Genomic DNA, 13,333 nt, shown 5'->3' on the forward strand with positions numbered 1-13,333 from the left:
CTACTCCACTCCACTATTTGACTATGGTGCTGCATCAATCAGTGGCTGGCTCAGGTGCAGCTCTTTAACCTACCTAGGAGGGAGGGCGGAGAGAAGACAAGGAAGGTGAATGAGCTGTTCCAATGTGAAATGCCGGAAACACAGAAACACAGACGACACAAAACAAGAGGTGGCAATGTATTAATTAATTGCATTTAATAAATTAGCTCATTATCACACATGACTGTACAAATGCATTGTCCAACAGGTGTTGAAATAATGGGATTAAAAGGGGAGATCCCATCCGAAAGACAAAAACAATGGCAAACACAAAAAGCACTTTTGGAATCTGATTTTAGTAAACACATAAGGAAAGGGTGCACCGGTCCTGGAAATACTGCAATACCAGGTCAATGCGTGGAGTGGACAGAGCAAGCTCTATTTCCATCTCCCTGTTCTAAAAATCCATTTAATATATGGTCCCCAGATAGGGGACGTATCAGATATTAAACTGATAAGAACAGATACTACACTTGATCTTAGCCAAAAGGCCGAGAAGCGATAACCCGAACGTGCCGCGCGTTTTGCTTCTTTTGCTTGCACCACAATGCAGTGCTGAAAGAGGAGGAATCGACATAAAAACGCCTTCCTGGCAACGCCCAAATGCCCTCCTGCCGTGCAAACACTGGCAGCAGCAGCAGCAGCAGTAAGTGCATGCCCACTGCCACCCCTTCTCCTTTCACACCTTGTATCAGCTTTAATCCAGTCCAGTGCTGCCTGCTGAGCAGCACTGACCAACACTGCCTGGGCCCAGGCTTTTATCTCTGAGGCCCCATTATGATGTCAGAAAGCTGGCTCTGGCTTCTGAGGTCTCCACTATGACACGTGCAAAGTTCCGTCTGAACTTTATATAAGACGGTGCGGCTCAGTCAGTCACTCAGTGTTGCCTGAGAGGGCAACACTGCAACAGCCGGCCCCCAGGCTGTCTTTTTTTTGCACAGCTAGTTGCCTCCAGGAGGCCACAAGAGGGAGACAAGGGACTGCAAAATGGAAAATAGGCATCCACCAACTTTACAGACAACTTGTTCTCCTTGCTCCTACAACCTCCATCCTTGCACAGTTTGTTATTCTTCCAGGTAACATAGTAACAAATCCAAATTGCTGCTCTCTTTGTAGGCAAGCAAGGGTTTGTTGCAACTGCAATTCTTACTTCTTCTTGAAATGTAGGGACCACAGTACATTCCATCACATCCATCTAGTGTACACAGGTAGGTCCATTGTGACGGGCGGGCGGGCGGGCTGGCTGCTTTAATGGCTGTTTGCTGTTCCCCTACTCCACTCCACTATTTGACTATGGTGCTGCATCAATCAGTGGCTGGCTCAGGTGCAGCTCTTTAACCTACCTAGGAGGGAGGGCGGAGAAAAGACAAGGAAGGTGAATGAGCTGTTCCAATGTGAAATGCCGGAAACACAGAAACACAGACGACACAAAACAAGAGGTGGCAATGTATTAATTAATTGCATTTAATAAATTAGCTCATTATCACACATGACTGTACAAATGCATTGTCCAACAGGTGTTGAAATAATGGGATTAAAAGGGGAGATCCCATCCGAAAGACAAAAACAATGGCAAACACAAAAAGCACTTTTGGAATCTGATTTTAGTAAACACATAAGGAAAGGGTGCACCGGTCCAGAAGAGGCTGGACGCAGCAGGGTGAAGGGAGGCCGACATGACCGTCCTGGTAGGGAAAGGGTTAATTAGGTGAGGGAGAGTTGGTAGGAGCTGAAGGAGGGACGGGGAGGAGTTAAGGGGGACGGGGGGCCGTTACTGGCTTCCCGCTGTTTCTCGGCATTGAGCCGGAAGCAGCGGGAGGAGTAACATAGAAGCAAGTAAGCTCCCCGTTGCCCGGCTTTTAGTAATGGCAGAAGCCCTTATGTTAGAGCGGCTGCGTGCCGCTGCTGTGCACCACGGTCCCGGATGGCTAGAGGAGACCGTGGCTGCAATAACTAGGATCCCGGACGCCGTTTCGCCACGTCGGGCACGGCGTTCGGGGTCTGTTGAAAGGGACAGGCTCCCCTCCCCCGGCCCCCTTACGAGCATGGCTATGGCGGCGGGGGGGGAGTCGGCAACAACCGCTCCTGCGCTGGGCAGGCAGAGAGCGGTGCCAGGGGTGACGGAGACGCAGGCTGGGTCGACCCGTCCCTCTCGGCGGTCCCGACCTCCAGAGCGCCTCAGTCCGGAGGTAGTCCCGCGGACACGGCGTCGCAGAGGGAGCCCGATCCCGGACGCTGCAGGCCAGGCAGCTGGGAGGACCGCCCCTTCCCAGGCCCTGCGTCCTGGCAGGAATCCCAGGCCGCGACGGGGTCCGGCGGTAAGCAGGGAGTCGCAGGCTGGGCTCCCTGTCACCCCTCCCCCATCAGATGGAAGAGTTGGAGAACAAGGTACGGCCGCCCCGCATGGTGATGTTCCGGCCAGGGGGCAGGCTTCGTCAGGATCATCTAGACGGACGCCTAGATCTGCAGCGACGTCAAGGCAACAGGTCCGGTCGGAAGTCTGGGTCCCGGCGGTCGGGCGGCAGGTTGCCGGCCCATCGGTCAGCGCGTCCTCATCCCCGTTCCGAAGATGTCGTTGGGAGGGACAGTCGTCGGCGAGAGAAGAACTGGAGGAAGGTGAACTGGACGTGTATCGTCGAGGTCAGGATGGTCCGGCTGACGGGAACACAGCGCCTGTGCAGCCCGGTGAGTGTATAACTCCATCTTTGTCTTATCCAGCGATTTTTATGTCAGGTGTCGGCGGGGGGGCGGCTAGCATTGCATCGGGGGCCGGTAGTGGCGCGGGCGGACGCGACGGAGCGGGTTGGGCAGACTTAGTGGGTTGCTTACGGGAGCTGGTGGGGCGCCTGGATAGGGCCGCGGCGCCGGTAGTAACGGAAGTGTCTCCTGCGGTAGTTTGGGAAGGCCCCAGGGACGTGGGATCGTTACAGGCGCGTCCTGTGGTGGCGGTTAGAGAGGCGGTCGCGGTGTCGGTACAGACCGAGGCACAGAAGGACGGCGATCGAGTGCGTATGGACGATCGTGCTCGGGGGGAGGTGTATGTTTGTTTTGAGGGTCCGTTGGGGGCGCATTTAAAGCAGGAGGTGCGTGATCGGATCTGGAAAGACGAATATGTTGAAATTTTTTCTCTCTTGCCGCTGGCTAAATTTAATTTGGATAAGAGCAAGCGGGATGAGAGTAAAAAGGACGAGGAGGAACGGCGGCGGTATAGGCTTATCCCGCAGACGTTCGTTAATTGGTCGCAGGCGTTCGCCATATTGGCTAGTGTGATAGGAGAAAAGGCGCCGGAAAATTGTTCGGCGTTATTTTGTTATTTTGATGCCATTGGGGAGGCTCATAGGGCGTATGGGGGTCAGGCGTGGCTGCGATATGACGAGCAATTCCGTCAGCGGAAGGCGGTTCGGCCGGCGATTCGGTGGGACCAGAAGGATATTGCTCTCTGGTTACGGGTTACGGCTCCGGTTAGGCAGCCCTTTCCCGGGAGCGGTGGCCAGGGAGGCCAGCTTAGTCAGATTGGACAAAGCGGCGGGGGAAAGGCGGGGTTTTGCTGGCAATTCAATGAAGGTCAGTGCAAGTTCGGGGCCACGTGCAAGTTCAAGCACGTGTGCTCCGAGTGTAATGGTGCATCACACGGGGCGGCAAAATGTATGCGAAAAAAGAGGTCAGGGAACCAGCACGGGGCTGGTCAAGGGGGTGTCGCCGGTGAGGGTGGAAAGGATGGCCCCTTATCTAAGTGAGTATCCGGATAGGGCGGCAGCTAAGTTGCTTTATGAAGGGTTTTGTGTTGGTTTTGTTATTCCTCCGCCTCCTTATGAGGTTCCGGTTACGCGGAGGAATTTAAAATCGGCTTACTTGCATGCGGAAGTCGTGTCGGAAAAGTTGTTAAAAGAAGTTTCGTTGGGGCGCATGTCGGGGCCATTTGTTGAGTCGCCGGTAAAAGATTTAGTTGTGTCCCCTTTGGGTATTGTCCCTAAACGCGAGCCCGGAAAGTTTCGTTTGATTCAACATTTATCGTATCCCAAAGGTTCGTCGGTAAATGACGGGATTGATCACGAGTTGTGTTCCGTAGTTTTTACCTCATTCGATAAGGCGGTGGGGTTAGTGCGGGCTGCGGGTCCGGGGGCGCTGCTAGCAAAAACCGACATCGAGGCGGCGTTCAGGTTGTTGCCGGTCCATCCAGAAAGCCAACGGCTGTTGGGTTGTTTTTGGAATGGGGCCTTTTACGTGGATCGGTGCCTTCCGATGGGGTGTTCTCTTTCTTGTGCATACTTCGAGGCGTTTAGTAGCTTCGTGGAGTGGGTAACGAGGGGAGTATCCGGGTTCGACTCGTTGATCCATTACTTAGATGATTTTTTGTGCGTTGGCCCGGGGGGTTCGCCGGTTTGCGGTAATTTGCTTCATGCACTACAGAAGGTGGCGAGGGATTTTGGGATCCCTTTGGCGCCGGAAAAAACGGAGGGCCCGGTAGCGACGATTTGTTTCTTGGGAATCGAAATTGACTCGGTGGCAATGGAGTGTCGGCTCCCGGCGGATAAGTTGGGGGCTTTGAGGCTGGAGGTTCGACGGGCTTGTAGAATGAAGAAAATGGCGCTGAGGGAGCTTCAGTCGCTGCTGGGGAAGTTGAATTTCGCCTGCCGGATTATGCCGATGGGGAGGGTGTTTGGTAGGAGGTTGGCGGCGGCAACGGCGGGAGTGCGCGCGCCGCATCATTTTGTGCGGCTCAAGGAGGAGCACCGAGCTGATCTTCAGGTTTGGGATGACTTCTTGGGCCAGTACAATGGTCGCTCGCTATGGATGGCGCCTGCGCAGGATACGAGTGATTTGAATATTTTTACGGATGCGGCTGGGGTGGGTGGTTTTGGAGCTTATGGGGGAGGTCCGTGGTGCGCGGGTCAATGGCCGGCTAGCTGGGTGTCCAGTGGACTCACGCGGAATCTGGCCCTGCTCGAGCTGTTTCCCATCGTGGTGGCGGCTACCATTTGGGGGGACAGGCTCAGGGATAAGAAGGTCCGTTTTTACTGCGACAACATGGGGGTGGTGCTGGCCATTAATAACATCACGGCGTCCTCTCCTCCGGTAGTTCAATTGTTGCGACATTTAGTGTTGGTGTGTTTGTCATTGAACGCGTGGGTGGTGGCGGTGCATGTCCCGGGTGTTCAGAATTGTATCGCTGATGCTCTTTCTCGCTCGCAGTGGGACCGGTTTCGGCAATTGGCACCGGGAGCGGAACGTCTCGGGTTGGCGTGTCCGGAGCATCTGTGGGATCTGGTATCGGTCCCGTAGAGCAGCTGTTAAAAAGGTCTTTGGCGCGCGCGACGTGGAATGCGTATGCTGCTTGTTGGAGGCAGTGGGAGGAGTGGTTAAGAGAGTTGGGTGACGTCAATACGGATAGAGACAGGTTGGTGGCACTGTTGTACTGGTTAGGGGACGCCTGGGAGTCGGGGTTTTCAGTAGCGAAGGTGAACCGGTTCATATCTGCGGTGGCGTTTGGGTTTAAGCTGCGGGGTTTTCGGGATGTATCGAAGGAATTTCTGGTATCGCAGGCTTTGAAGGGGTTGCGTCGAGGTAGGGTGGAGGCGGATAGTAGAAGGCCGGTGTCGTTTGCTTTGCTTAACTCTTTGGGCGGTTCATTAGCATCGGTATGTCGTTCTGCAGATGAAATGGTTTTGTTTCGATTGGCTTTTTCGTTAGCGTTTTTTGGAGCATTTAGAATAGGGGAGTTGGTGTCGCCAAGTACAAAACGGGCAGGGGGGCTGAGATCTGGGGAGGTGAGCCTATTTGCAGATCGGCTAGAAGTATGGTTGCGTCGATCAAAAACTGACCAAGTAGGGAAGGGAAAGCTGATAGTTTTGTTCGCCCTCCCGGGGTCGGTCATGTGCCCTGTAGAGTGCATGCGGGGTTTTACGCAAAACGGGGGTCTCCAGATTTGCCTCTGTTACGTCATGTGGACGGGTCGTTTTTGTCCAGGTTTCAGTTTGGAGCTGTATTTAAAAAATGTTTGGCGGCAGTTGGTGTTGCGGCAGGGTCATATTCATCTCATTCCTTCAGGATTGGCGCAGCAACGGAAGCGGGGCGCTGGGGGTTGGATGATGAAGGGGTGAGGCGTATTGGTCGTTGGGAGTCTAAAAGGTTTAAGTCCTATGTCCGCCCCCATATGTTATGATTGGGGTTGTTTACGCTTTACAAATGTTATATTGGTGGTGCCTAATTGTTTTTTCCGTTTCAGATTCGCCTCCTTGTCTGGTGTGGTTGATGGGTCATTCGTACGTGCACTGGGGGGCTTTGAGGGCGGACGTCCGCCCGGATGGTCGCCAGTTGCGCATTCCGCGACAGGATGCGGTTGTGCATTGGCTGGGTTTTAGAGGTATGTCGTGGAACAGGGTGTTGGCGGAATTCCAGACATATGCGCGGCTTGATAGGGTTCCGGAGGTTTTATTGTTGCACGTGGGTGGGAATGACTTAGGAGTCCGCCCTTTTCGTGAGTTGGTGCGGGATATCAAACATGATATGTTGTGTTTGTGGGTATCTTATCCCAAGTTGGTGGTAGTGTGGTCGGACATAGTCCCAAGAAAGCATTGGCGGTTAGCTAGATCGGTGGAGAGAGTCAATAAGGCTCGCATAAAGGTTAACCGGGCGGTGTCCCGTTTTGTGGCAAAAAACGGGGGCATTTGCGTAAGGCATAGGGATTTGGAGTCAGGAGTGGGGAATTTCTGGAGAAGTGACGGGGTTCATCTGACCGAGGTTGGCATTGATCTGTGGAGCTTGGCGATAGCAGAAGGCATAGAAAGGGCGGTGGTGGTGTGGAGGAACTCACAGGCTTAAGGGGGTCAAGGCCTGTTTCGCTGTGGCGGGGGGAGTCCTTGAGGCCAGTCAGTACAAAATGGTGGGGGGGTCGCATCGGGGGTATGCGTCCCCCAAAAAAGGTACATGGTTGAAGACTTCATCGGGTGTTATCCCTTTGAAGTGGTCTTCTGGTAGAAGGTATATCACTTGAAGGCTTCATCGGGTGTTATCCCTTTGAAGTGGACTTCTAGTGGTCGGTATAGCACTTGAGGGCTTCATCGGGTGTTATCCCCTTGAAGTGGACTTCTAGTGGTTGGAGCCATCTGCAGAGGTGAACGGTGCTTCCGAGCTGGTTTACGGCTGGAGGTAATTGGTGGTTTGCAGATGGCTAATTCGGTGTGTTCTTAATAAGGAACATCTGAAGGGGCTTCAAGGACTTCCTCTGCTCGGGTTAATGTTAACGTTTAATTGTTATTTATGATTCTGACCCATGTTGGGTCATGTGAATTATTAGGAGGAATTCTCTGGTGGATTCCTAACTAGTTATCCGAATGTTTCGGATTTAAATTGTTTTCATAAAACTGTGAAATTAATAAACGGCTGCTGTGGCCATTTCACATCCAACCTCGGTGTCATGTGTCTTTACTAAGTGGGGGTGGGGGGGATAGTATGGTCTAAGGTTAACACACGACTCTACCTAGGCAGGTCATGGAAATACTGCAATACCAGGTCAATGCGTGGAGTGGACAGAGCAAGCTCTATTTCCATCTCCCTGTTCTAAAAATCCATTTAATATATGGTCCCCAGATAGGGGACGTATCAGATATTAAACTGATAAGAACAGATACTACACTTGATCTTAGCCAAAAGGCCGAGAAGCGATAACCCGAACGGGCCGCGCGTTGACCGAGCCTGCCCAATACTGCTGTTCACCCCTTGCAGCGATTCAGCCTACTCCTAGGCAATTCCATGGGGCCCTGCAGGCTCACACACACTCACAGCTACTAAGCGGGAGGTGAATAAAGGCCGGAGAGGAAGCAAGACAGGATTTGCTTCTTTTGCTTGCACCACAATGCAGTGCTGAAAGAGGAGGAATCGACATAAAAACGCCTTCCTGGCAACGCCCAAATGCCCTCCTGCCGTGCAAACACTGGCAGCAGCAGCAGCAGCAGCAGCAGCAGTAAGTGCATGCCCACTGCCACCCCTTCTCCTTTCACACCTTGTATCAGCTTTAATCCAGTCCAGTGCTGCCTGCTGAGCAGCACTGACCAACACTGCCTGGGCCCAGGCTTTTATCTCTGAGGCCCCATTATGATGTCAGAAAGCTGGCTCTGGCTCCTGAGGTCTCCACTATGACACGTGCAAAGTTCCGTCTGAACTTTATATAAGACGGTGCGGCTCAGTCAGTCACTCAGTGTTGCCTGAGAGGGCAACACTGCAACAGCCGGCCCCCAGGCTGTCTTTTTTTTGCACAGCTAGTTGCCTCCAGGAGGCCACAAGAGGGAGACAAGGGACTGCAAAATGGAAAATAGGCATCCACCAACTTTACAGACAACTTGTTCTCCTTGCTCCTACAACCTCCATTCTTGCACAGTTTGTTATTCTTCCAGGTAACATAGTAACAAATCCAAATTGCTGCTCTCTTTGTAGGCAAGCAAGGGTTTGTTGCAACTGCAATTCTTACTTCTTCTTGAAATGTAGGGACCACAGTACATTCCATCACATCCATCTAGTGTACACAGGTAGGTCCATTGTGACGGGCGGGCGGGCGGGCGGGCTGGCTGAATGCTTTAATGGCTGTTTGCTGTTCCCCTACTCCACTCCACTATTTGACTATGGTGCTGCATCAATCAGTGGCTGGCTCAGGTGCAGCTCTTTAACCTACCTAGGAGGGAGGGCGGAGAGAAGACAAGGAAGGTGAATGAGCTGTTCCAATGTGAAATGCCGGAAACACAGAAACACAGACGACACAAAACAAGAGGTGGCAATGTATTAATTAATTGCATTTAATAAATTAGCTCATTATCACACATGACTGTACAAATGCATTGTCCAACAGGTGTTGAAATAATGGGATTAAAAGGGGAGATCCCATCCGAAAGACAAAAACAATGGCAAACACAAAAAGCACTTTTGGAATCTGATTTTAGTAAACACATAAGGAAAGGGTGCACCGGTCCTGGAAATACTGCAATACCAGGTCAATGCGTGGAGTGGACAGAGCAAGCTCTATTTCCATCTCCCTGTTCTAAAAATCCATTTAATATATGGTCCCCAGATAGGGGACGTATCAGATATTAAACTGATAAGAACAGATACTACACTTGATCTTAGCCAAAAGGCCGAGAAGCGATAACCCGAACGTGCCGCGCGTTTTGCTTCTTTTGCTTGCACCACAATGCAGTGCTGAAAGAGGAGGAATCGACATAAAAACGCCTTCCTGGCAACGCCCAAATGCCCTCCTGCCGTGCAAACACTGGCAGCAGCAGCAGCAGCAGTAAGTGCATGCCCACTGCCACCCCTTCTCCTTTCACACCTTGTATCAGCTTTAATCCAGTCCAGTGCTGCCTGCTGAGCAGCACTGACCAACACTGCCTGGGCCCAGGCTTTTATCTCTGAGGCCCCATTATGATGTCAGAAAGCTGGCTCTGGCTCCTGAGGTCTCCACTATGACACGTGCAAAGTTCCGTCTGAACTTTATATAAGACGGTGCGGCTCAGTCAGTCACTCAGTGTTGCCTGAGAGGGCAACACTGCAACAGCCGGCCCCCAGGCTGTCTTTTTTTTGCACAGCTAGTTGCCTCCAGGAGGCCACAAGAGGGAGACAAGGGACTGCAAAATGGAAAATAGGCATCCACCAACTTTACAGACAACTTGTTCTCCTTGCTCCTACAACCTCCATCCTTGCACAGTTTGTTATTCTTCCAGGTAACATAGTAACAAATCCAAATTGCTGCTCTCTTTGTAGGCAAGCAAGGGTTTGTTGCAACTGCAATTCTTACTTCTTCTTGAAATGTAGGGACCACAGTACATTCCATCACATCCATCTAGTGTACACAGGTAGGTCCATTGTGACGGGCGGGCGGGCGGGCTGGCTGCTTTAATGGCTGTTTGCTGTTCCCCTACTCCACTCCACTATTTGACTATGGTGCTGCATCAATCAGTGGCTGGCTCAGGTGCAGCTCTTTAACCTACCTAGGAGGGAGGGCGGAGAGAAGACAAGGAAGGTGAATGAGCTGTTCCAATGTGAAATGCCGGAAACACAGAAACACAGACGACACAAAACAAGAGGTGGCAATGTATTAATTAATTGCATTTAATAAATTAGCTCATTATCACACATGACTGTACAAATGCATTGTCCAACAGGTGTTGAAATAATGGGATTAAAAGGGGAGATCCCATCCGAAAGACAAAAACAATGGCAAACACAAGAAGCACTTTTGGAATCTGATTTTAGTAAACACATAAGGAAAGGGTGCACCGGTCCTGGAAATACTGCAATACCAGGTCAATGCGTGGAGTGGACAGAGCAAGCTCTATTTCCATCTCCCTGTTCTAAAAATCCATTTAATATATGGTCCCCAGATAGGGGACGTATCAGATATTAAACTGATAAGAACAGATACTACACTTGATCTTAGCCAAAAGGCCGAGAAGCGATAACCCGAACGGGCCGCGCGTTGACCGAGCCTGCCCAATACTGCTGTTCACCCCTTGCAGCGATTCAGCCTACTCCTAGGCAATTCCATGGGGCCCTGCAGGCTCACACACACTCACAGCTACTAAGCGGGAGGTGAATAAAGGCCGGAGAGGAAGCAAGACAGGATTTGCTTCTTTTGCTTGCACCACAATGCAGTGCTGAAAGAGGAGGAATGGACATAAAAACGCCTTCCTGGCAACGCCCAAATGCCCTCCTGCCGTGCAAACACTGGCAGCAGCAGCAGTAAGTGCATGCCCACTGCCACCCCTTCTCCTTTCACACCTTGTATCAGCTTTAATCCAGTCCAGTGCTGCCTCCTGAGCAGCACTGACCAACACTGCATGGGCCCAGGCTTTTATCTCTGAGGCCCCATTATGATGTCAGAAAGCTGGCTCTGGCTCCTGAGGTCTCCACTATGACACGTGCAAAGTTCCGTCTGAACTTTATATAAGACGGTGCGGCTCAGTCAGTCACTCAGTGTTGCCTGAGAGGGCAACACTACAACAGCCGGCCCCCAGGCTGTCTTTTTTTTGCACAGCTAGTTGCCTCCAGGAGGCCACAAGAGGGAGACAAGGGACTGCAAAATGGAAAATAGGCATCCACCAACTTTACAGACAACTTGTTCTCCTTGCTCCTACAACCTCCATCCTTGCACAGTTTGTTATTCTTCCAGGTAACATAGTAACAAATCCAAATTGCTGCTCTCTTTGTAGGCAAGCAAGGGTTTGTTGCAACTGCAATTCTTACTTCTTCTTGAAATGTAGGGACCACAGTACATTCCATCACATCCATCTAGTGTACACAGGTAGGTCCATTGTGACGGGCGGGCGGGCTGGCTGCTTTAATGGCTGTTTGCTGTTCCCCTACTCCACTCCACTATTTGACTATGGTGCTGCATCAATCAGTGGCTGGCTCAGGTGCAGCTCTTTAACCTACCTAGGAGGGAGGGCGGAGAGAAGACAAGGAAGGTGAATGAGCTGTTCCAATGTGAAATGCCGGAAACACAGAAACACAGACGACACAAAACAAGAGGTGGCAATGTATTAATTAATTGCATTTAATAAATTAGCTCATTATCACACATGACTGTACAAATGCATTGTCCAACAGGTGTTGAAATAATGGGATTAAAAGGGAAGATCCCATCCGAAAGACAAAAACAATGGCAAACACAAAAAGCACTTTTGGAATCTGATTTTAGTAAACACATAAGGAAAGGGTGCACCGGTCCTGGAAATACTGCAATACCAGGTCAATGCGTGGAGTGGACAGAGCAAGCTCTATTTCCATCTCCCTGTTCTAAAAATCCATTTAATATATGGTCCCCAGATAGGGGACGTATCAGATATTAAACTGATAAGAACAGATACTACACTTGATCTTAGCCAAAAGGCCGAGAAGCGATAACCCGAACGTGCCGCGCGTTTTGCTTCTTTTGCTTGCACCACAATGCAGTGCTGAAAGAGGAGGAATCGACATAAAAATGCCTTCCTGGCAACGCCCAAATGCCCTCCTGCCGTGCAAACACTGGCAGCAGCAGCAGCAGCAGTAAGTGCATGCCCACTGCCACCCCTTCTCCTTTCACACCTTGTATCAGCTTTAATCCAGTCCAGTGCTGCCTGCTGAGCAGCACTGACCAACACTGCCTGGGCCCAGGCTTTTATCTCTGAGGCCCCATTATGATGTCAGAAAGCTGGCTCTGGCTCCTGAGGTCTCCACTATGACACCTGCAAAGTTCCGTCTGAACTTTATATAAGACGGTGCGGCTCAGTCAGTCACTCAGTGTTGCCTGAGAGGGCAACACTGCAACAGCCGGCCCCCAGGCTGTCTTTTTTTTGCACAGCTAGTTGCCTCCAGGAGGCCACAAGAGGGAGACAAGGGACTGCAAAATGGAAAATAGGCATCCACCAACTTTACAGACAACTTGTTCTCCTTGCTCCTACAACCTCCATCCTTGCACAGTTTGTTATTCTTCCAGGTAACATAGTAACAAATCCAAATTGCTGCTCTCTTTGTAGGCAAGCAAGGGTTTGTTGCAACTGCAATTCTTACTTCTTCTTGAAATGTAGGGACCACAGTACATTCCATCACATCCATCTAGTGTACACAGGTAGGTCCATTGTGACGGGCGGGCGGGCGGGCTGGCTGCTTTAATGGCTGTTTGCTGTTCCCCTACTCCACTCCACTATTTGACTATGGTGCTGCATCAATCAGTGGCTGGCTCAGGTGCAGCTCTTTAACCTACCTAGGAGGGAGGGCGGAGAGAAGACAAGGAAGGTGAATGAGCTGTTCCAATGTGAAATGCCGGAAACACAGAAACACAGACGACACAAAACAAGAGGTGGCAATGTATTAATTAATTGCATTTAATAAATTAGCTCATTATCACACATGACTGTACAAATGCATTGTCCAACAGGTGTTGAAATAATGGGATTAAAAGGGGAGATCCCATCCGAAAGACAAAAACAATGGCAAACACAAAAAGCACTTTTGGAATCTGATTTTAGTAAACACATAAGGAAAGGGTGCACCGGTCCTGGAAATACTGCAATACCAGGTCAATGCGTGGAGTGGACAGAGCAAGCTCTATTTCCATCTCCCTGTTCTAAAAATCCATTTAATATATGGTCCCCAGATAGGGGACGTATCAGATATTAAACTGATAAGAACAGATACTACACTTGATCTTAGCCAAAAGGCCGAGAAGCGATAACCCGAACGGGCCGCGCGTTGACCGAGCCAGCCCAATACTGCTGTTCACCCCTTGCAGCGATTCAGCCTACTCCTAGGCAATTCCATGGGGCCC

At 50.9% G+C, this 13,333-nt stretch overlaps 6 non-coding genes across 6 annotated transcripts; all 6 read right to left on the reverse strand.

Moving 5' to 3' along the window:
• Window positions 1-351: 351 nt before the first annotated feature.
• On the reverse strand, window positions 352-542 carry LOC142677220 (U2 spliceosomal RNA). The gene has a single exon (XR_012852261.1). It is a non-coding gene; the product is annotated as a U2 spliceosomal RNA (small nuclear RNA).
• Window positions 543-7,514: 6,972 nt separating this feature from the next.
• LOC142677559 (U2 spliceosomal RNA) lies at window positions 7,515-7,705 on the reverse strand. Its single transcript, XR_012852567.1, has one exon. It is a non-coding gene; the product is annotated as a U2 spliceosomal RNA (small nuclear RNA).
• Window positions 7,706-8,985: 1,280 nt separating this feature from the next.
• LOC142677221 (U2 spliceosomal RNA) lies at window positions 8,986-9,176 on the reverse strand. The gene has a single exon (XR_012852262.1). It is a non-coding gene; the product is annotated as a U2 spliceosomal RNA (small nuclear RNA).
• Window positions 9,177-10,294: 1,118 nt separating this feature from the next.
• On the reverse strand, window positions 10,295-10,485 carry LOC142677222 (U2 spliceosomal RNA). The gene has a single exon (XR_012852263.1). It is a non-coding gene; the product is annotated as a U2 spliceosomal RNA (small nuclear RNA).
• Window positions 10,486-11,738: 1,253 nt separating this feature from the next.
• On the reverse strand, window positions 11,739-11,929 carry LOC142677223 (U2 spliceosomal RNA). The gene has a single exon (XR_012852264.1). It is a non-coding gene; the product is annotated as a U2 spliceosomal RNA (small nuclear RNA).
• Window positions 11,930-13,047: 1,118 nt separating this feature from the next.
• Window positions 13,048-13,238, reverse strand: LOC142677224 (U2 spliceosomal RNA). Its single transcript, XR_012852265.1, has one exon. It is a non-coding gene; the product is annotated as a U2 spliceosomal RNA (small nuclear RNA).
• Window positions 13,239-13,333: the final 95 nt, after the last annotated feature.

This window comes from Rhinoderma darwinii (assembly GCF_050947455.1).
Source record: "Rhinoderma darwinii isolate aRhiDar2 chromosome 2 unlocalized genomic scaffold, aRhiDar2.hap1 SUPER_2_unloc_31, whole genome shotgun sequence".
In the NCBI taxonomy this organism is placed as follows: domain Eukaryota; kingdom Metazoa; phylum Chordata; class Amphibia; order Anura; family Rhinodermatidae; genus Rhinoderma; species Rhinoderma darwinii.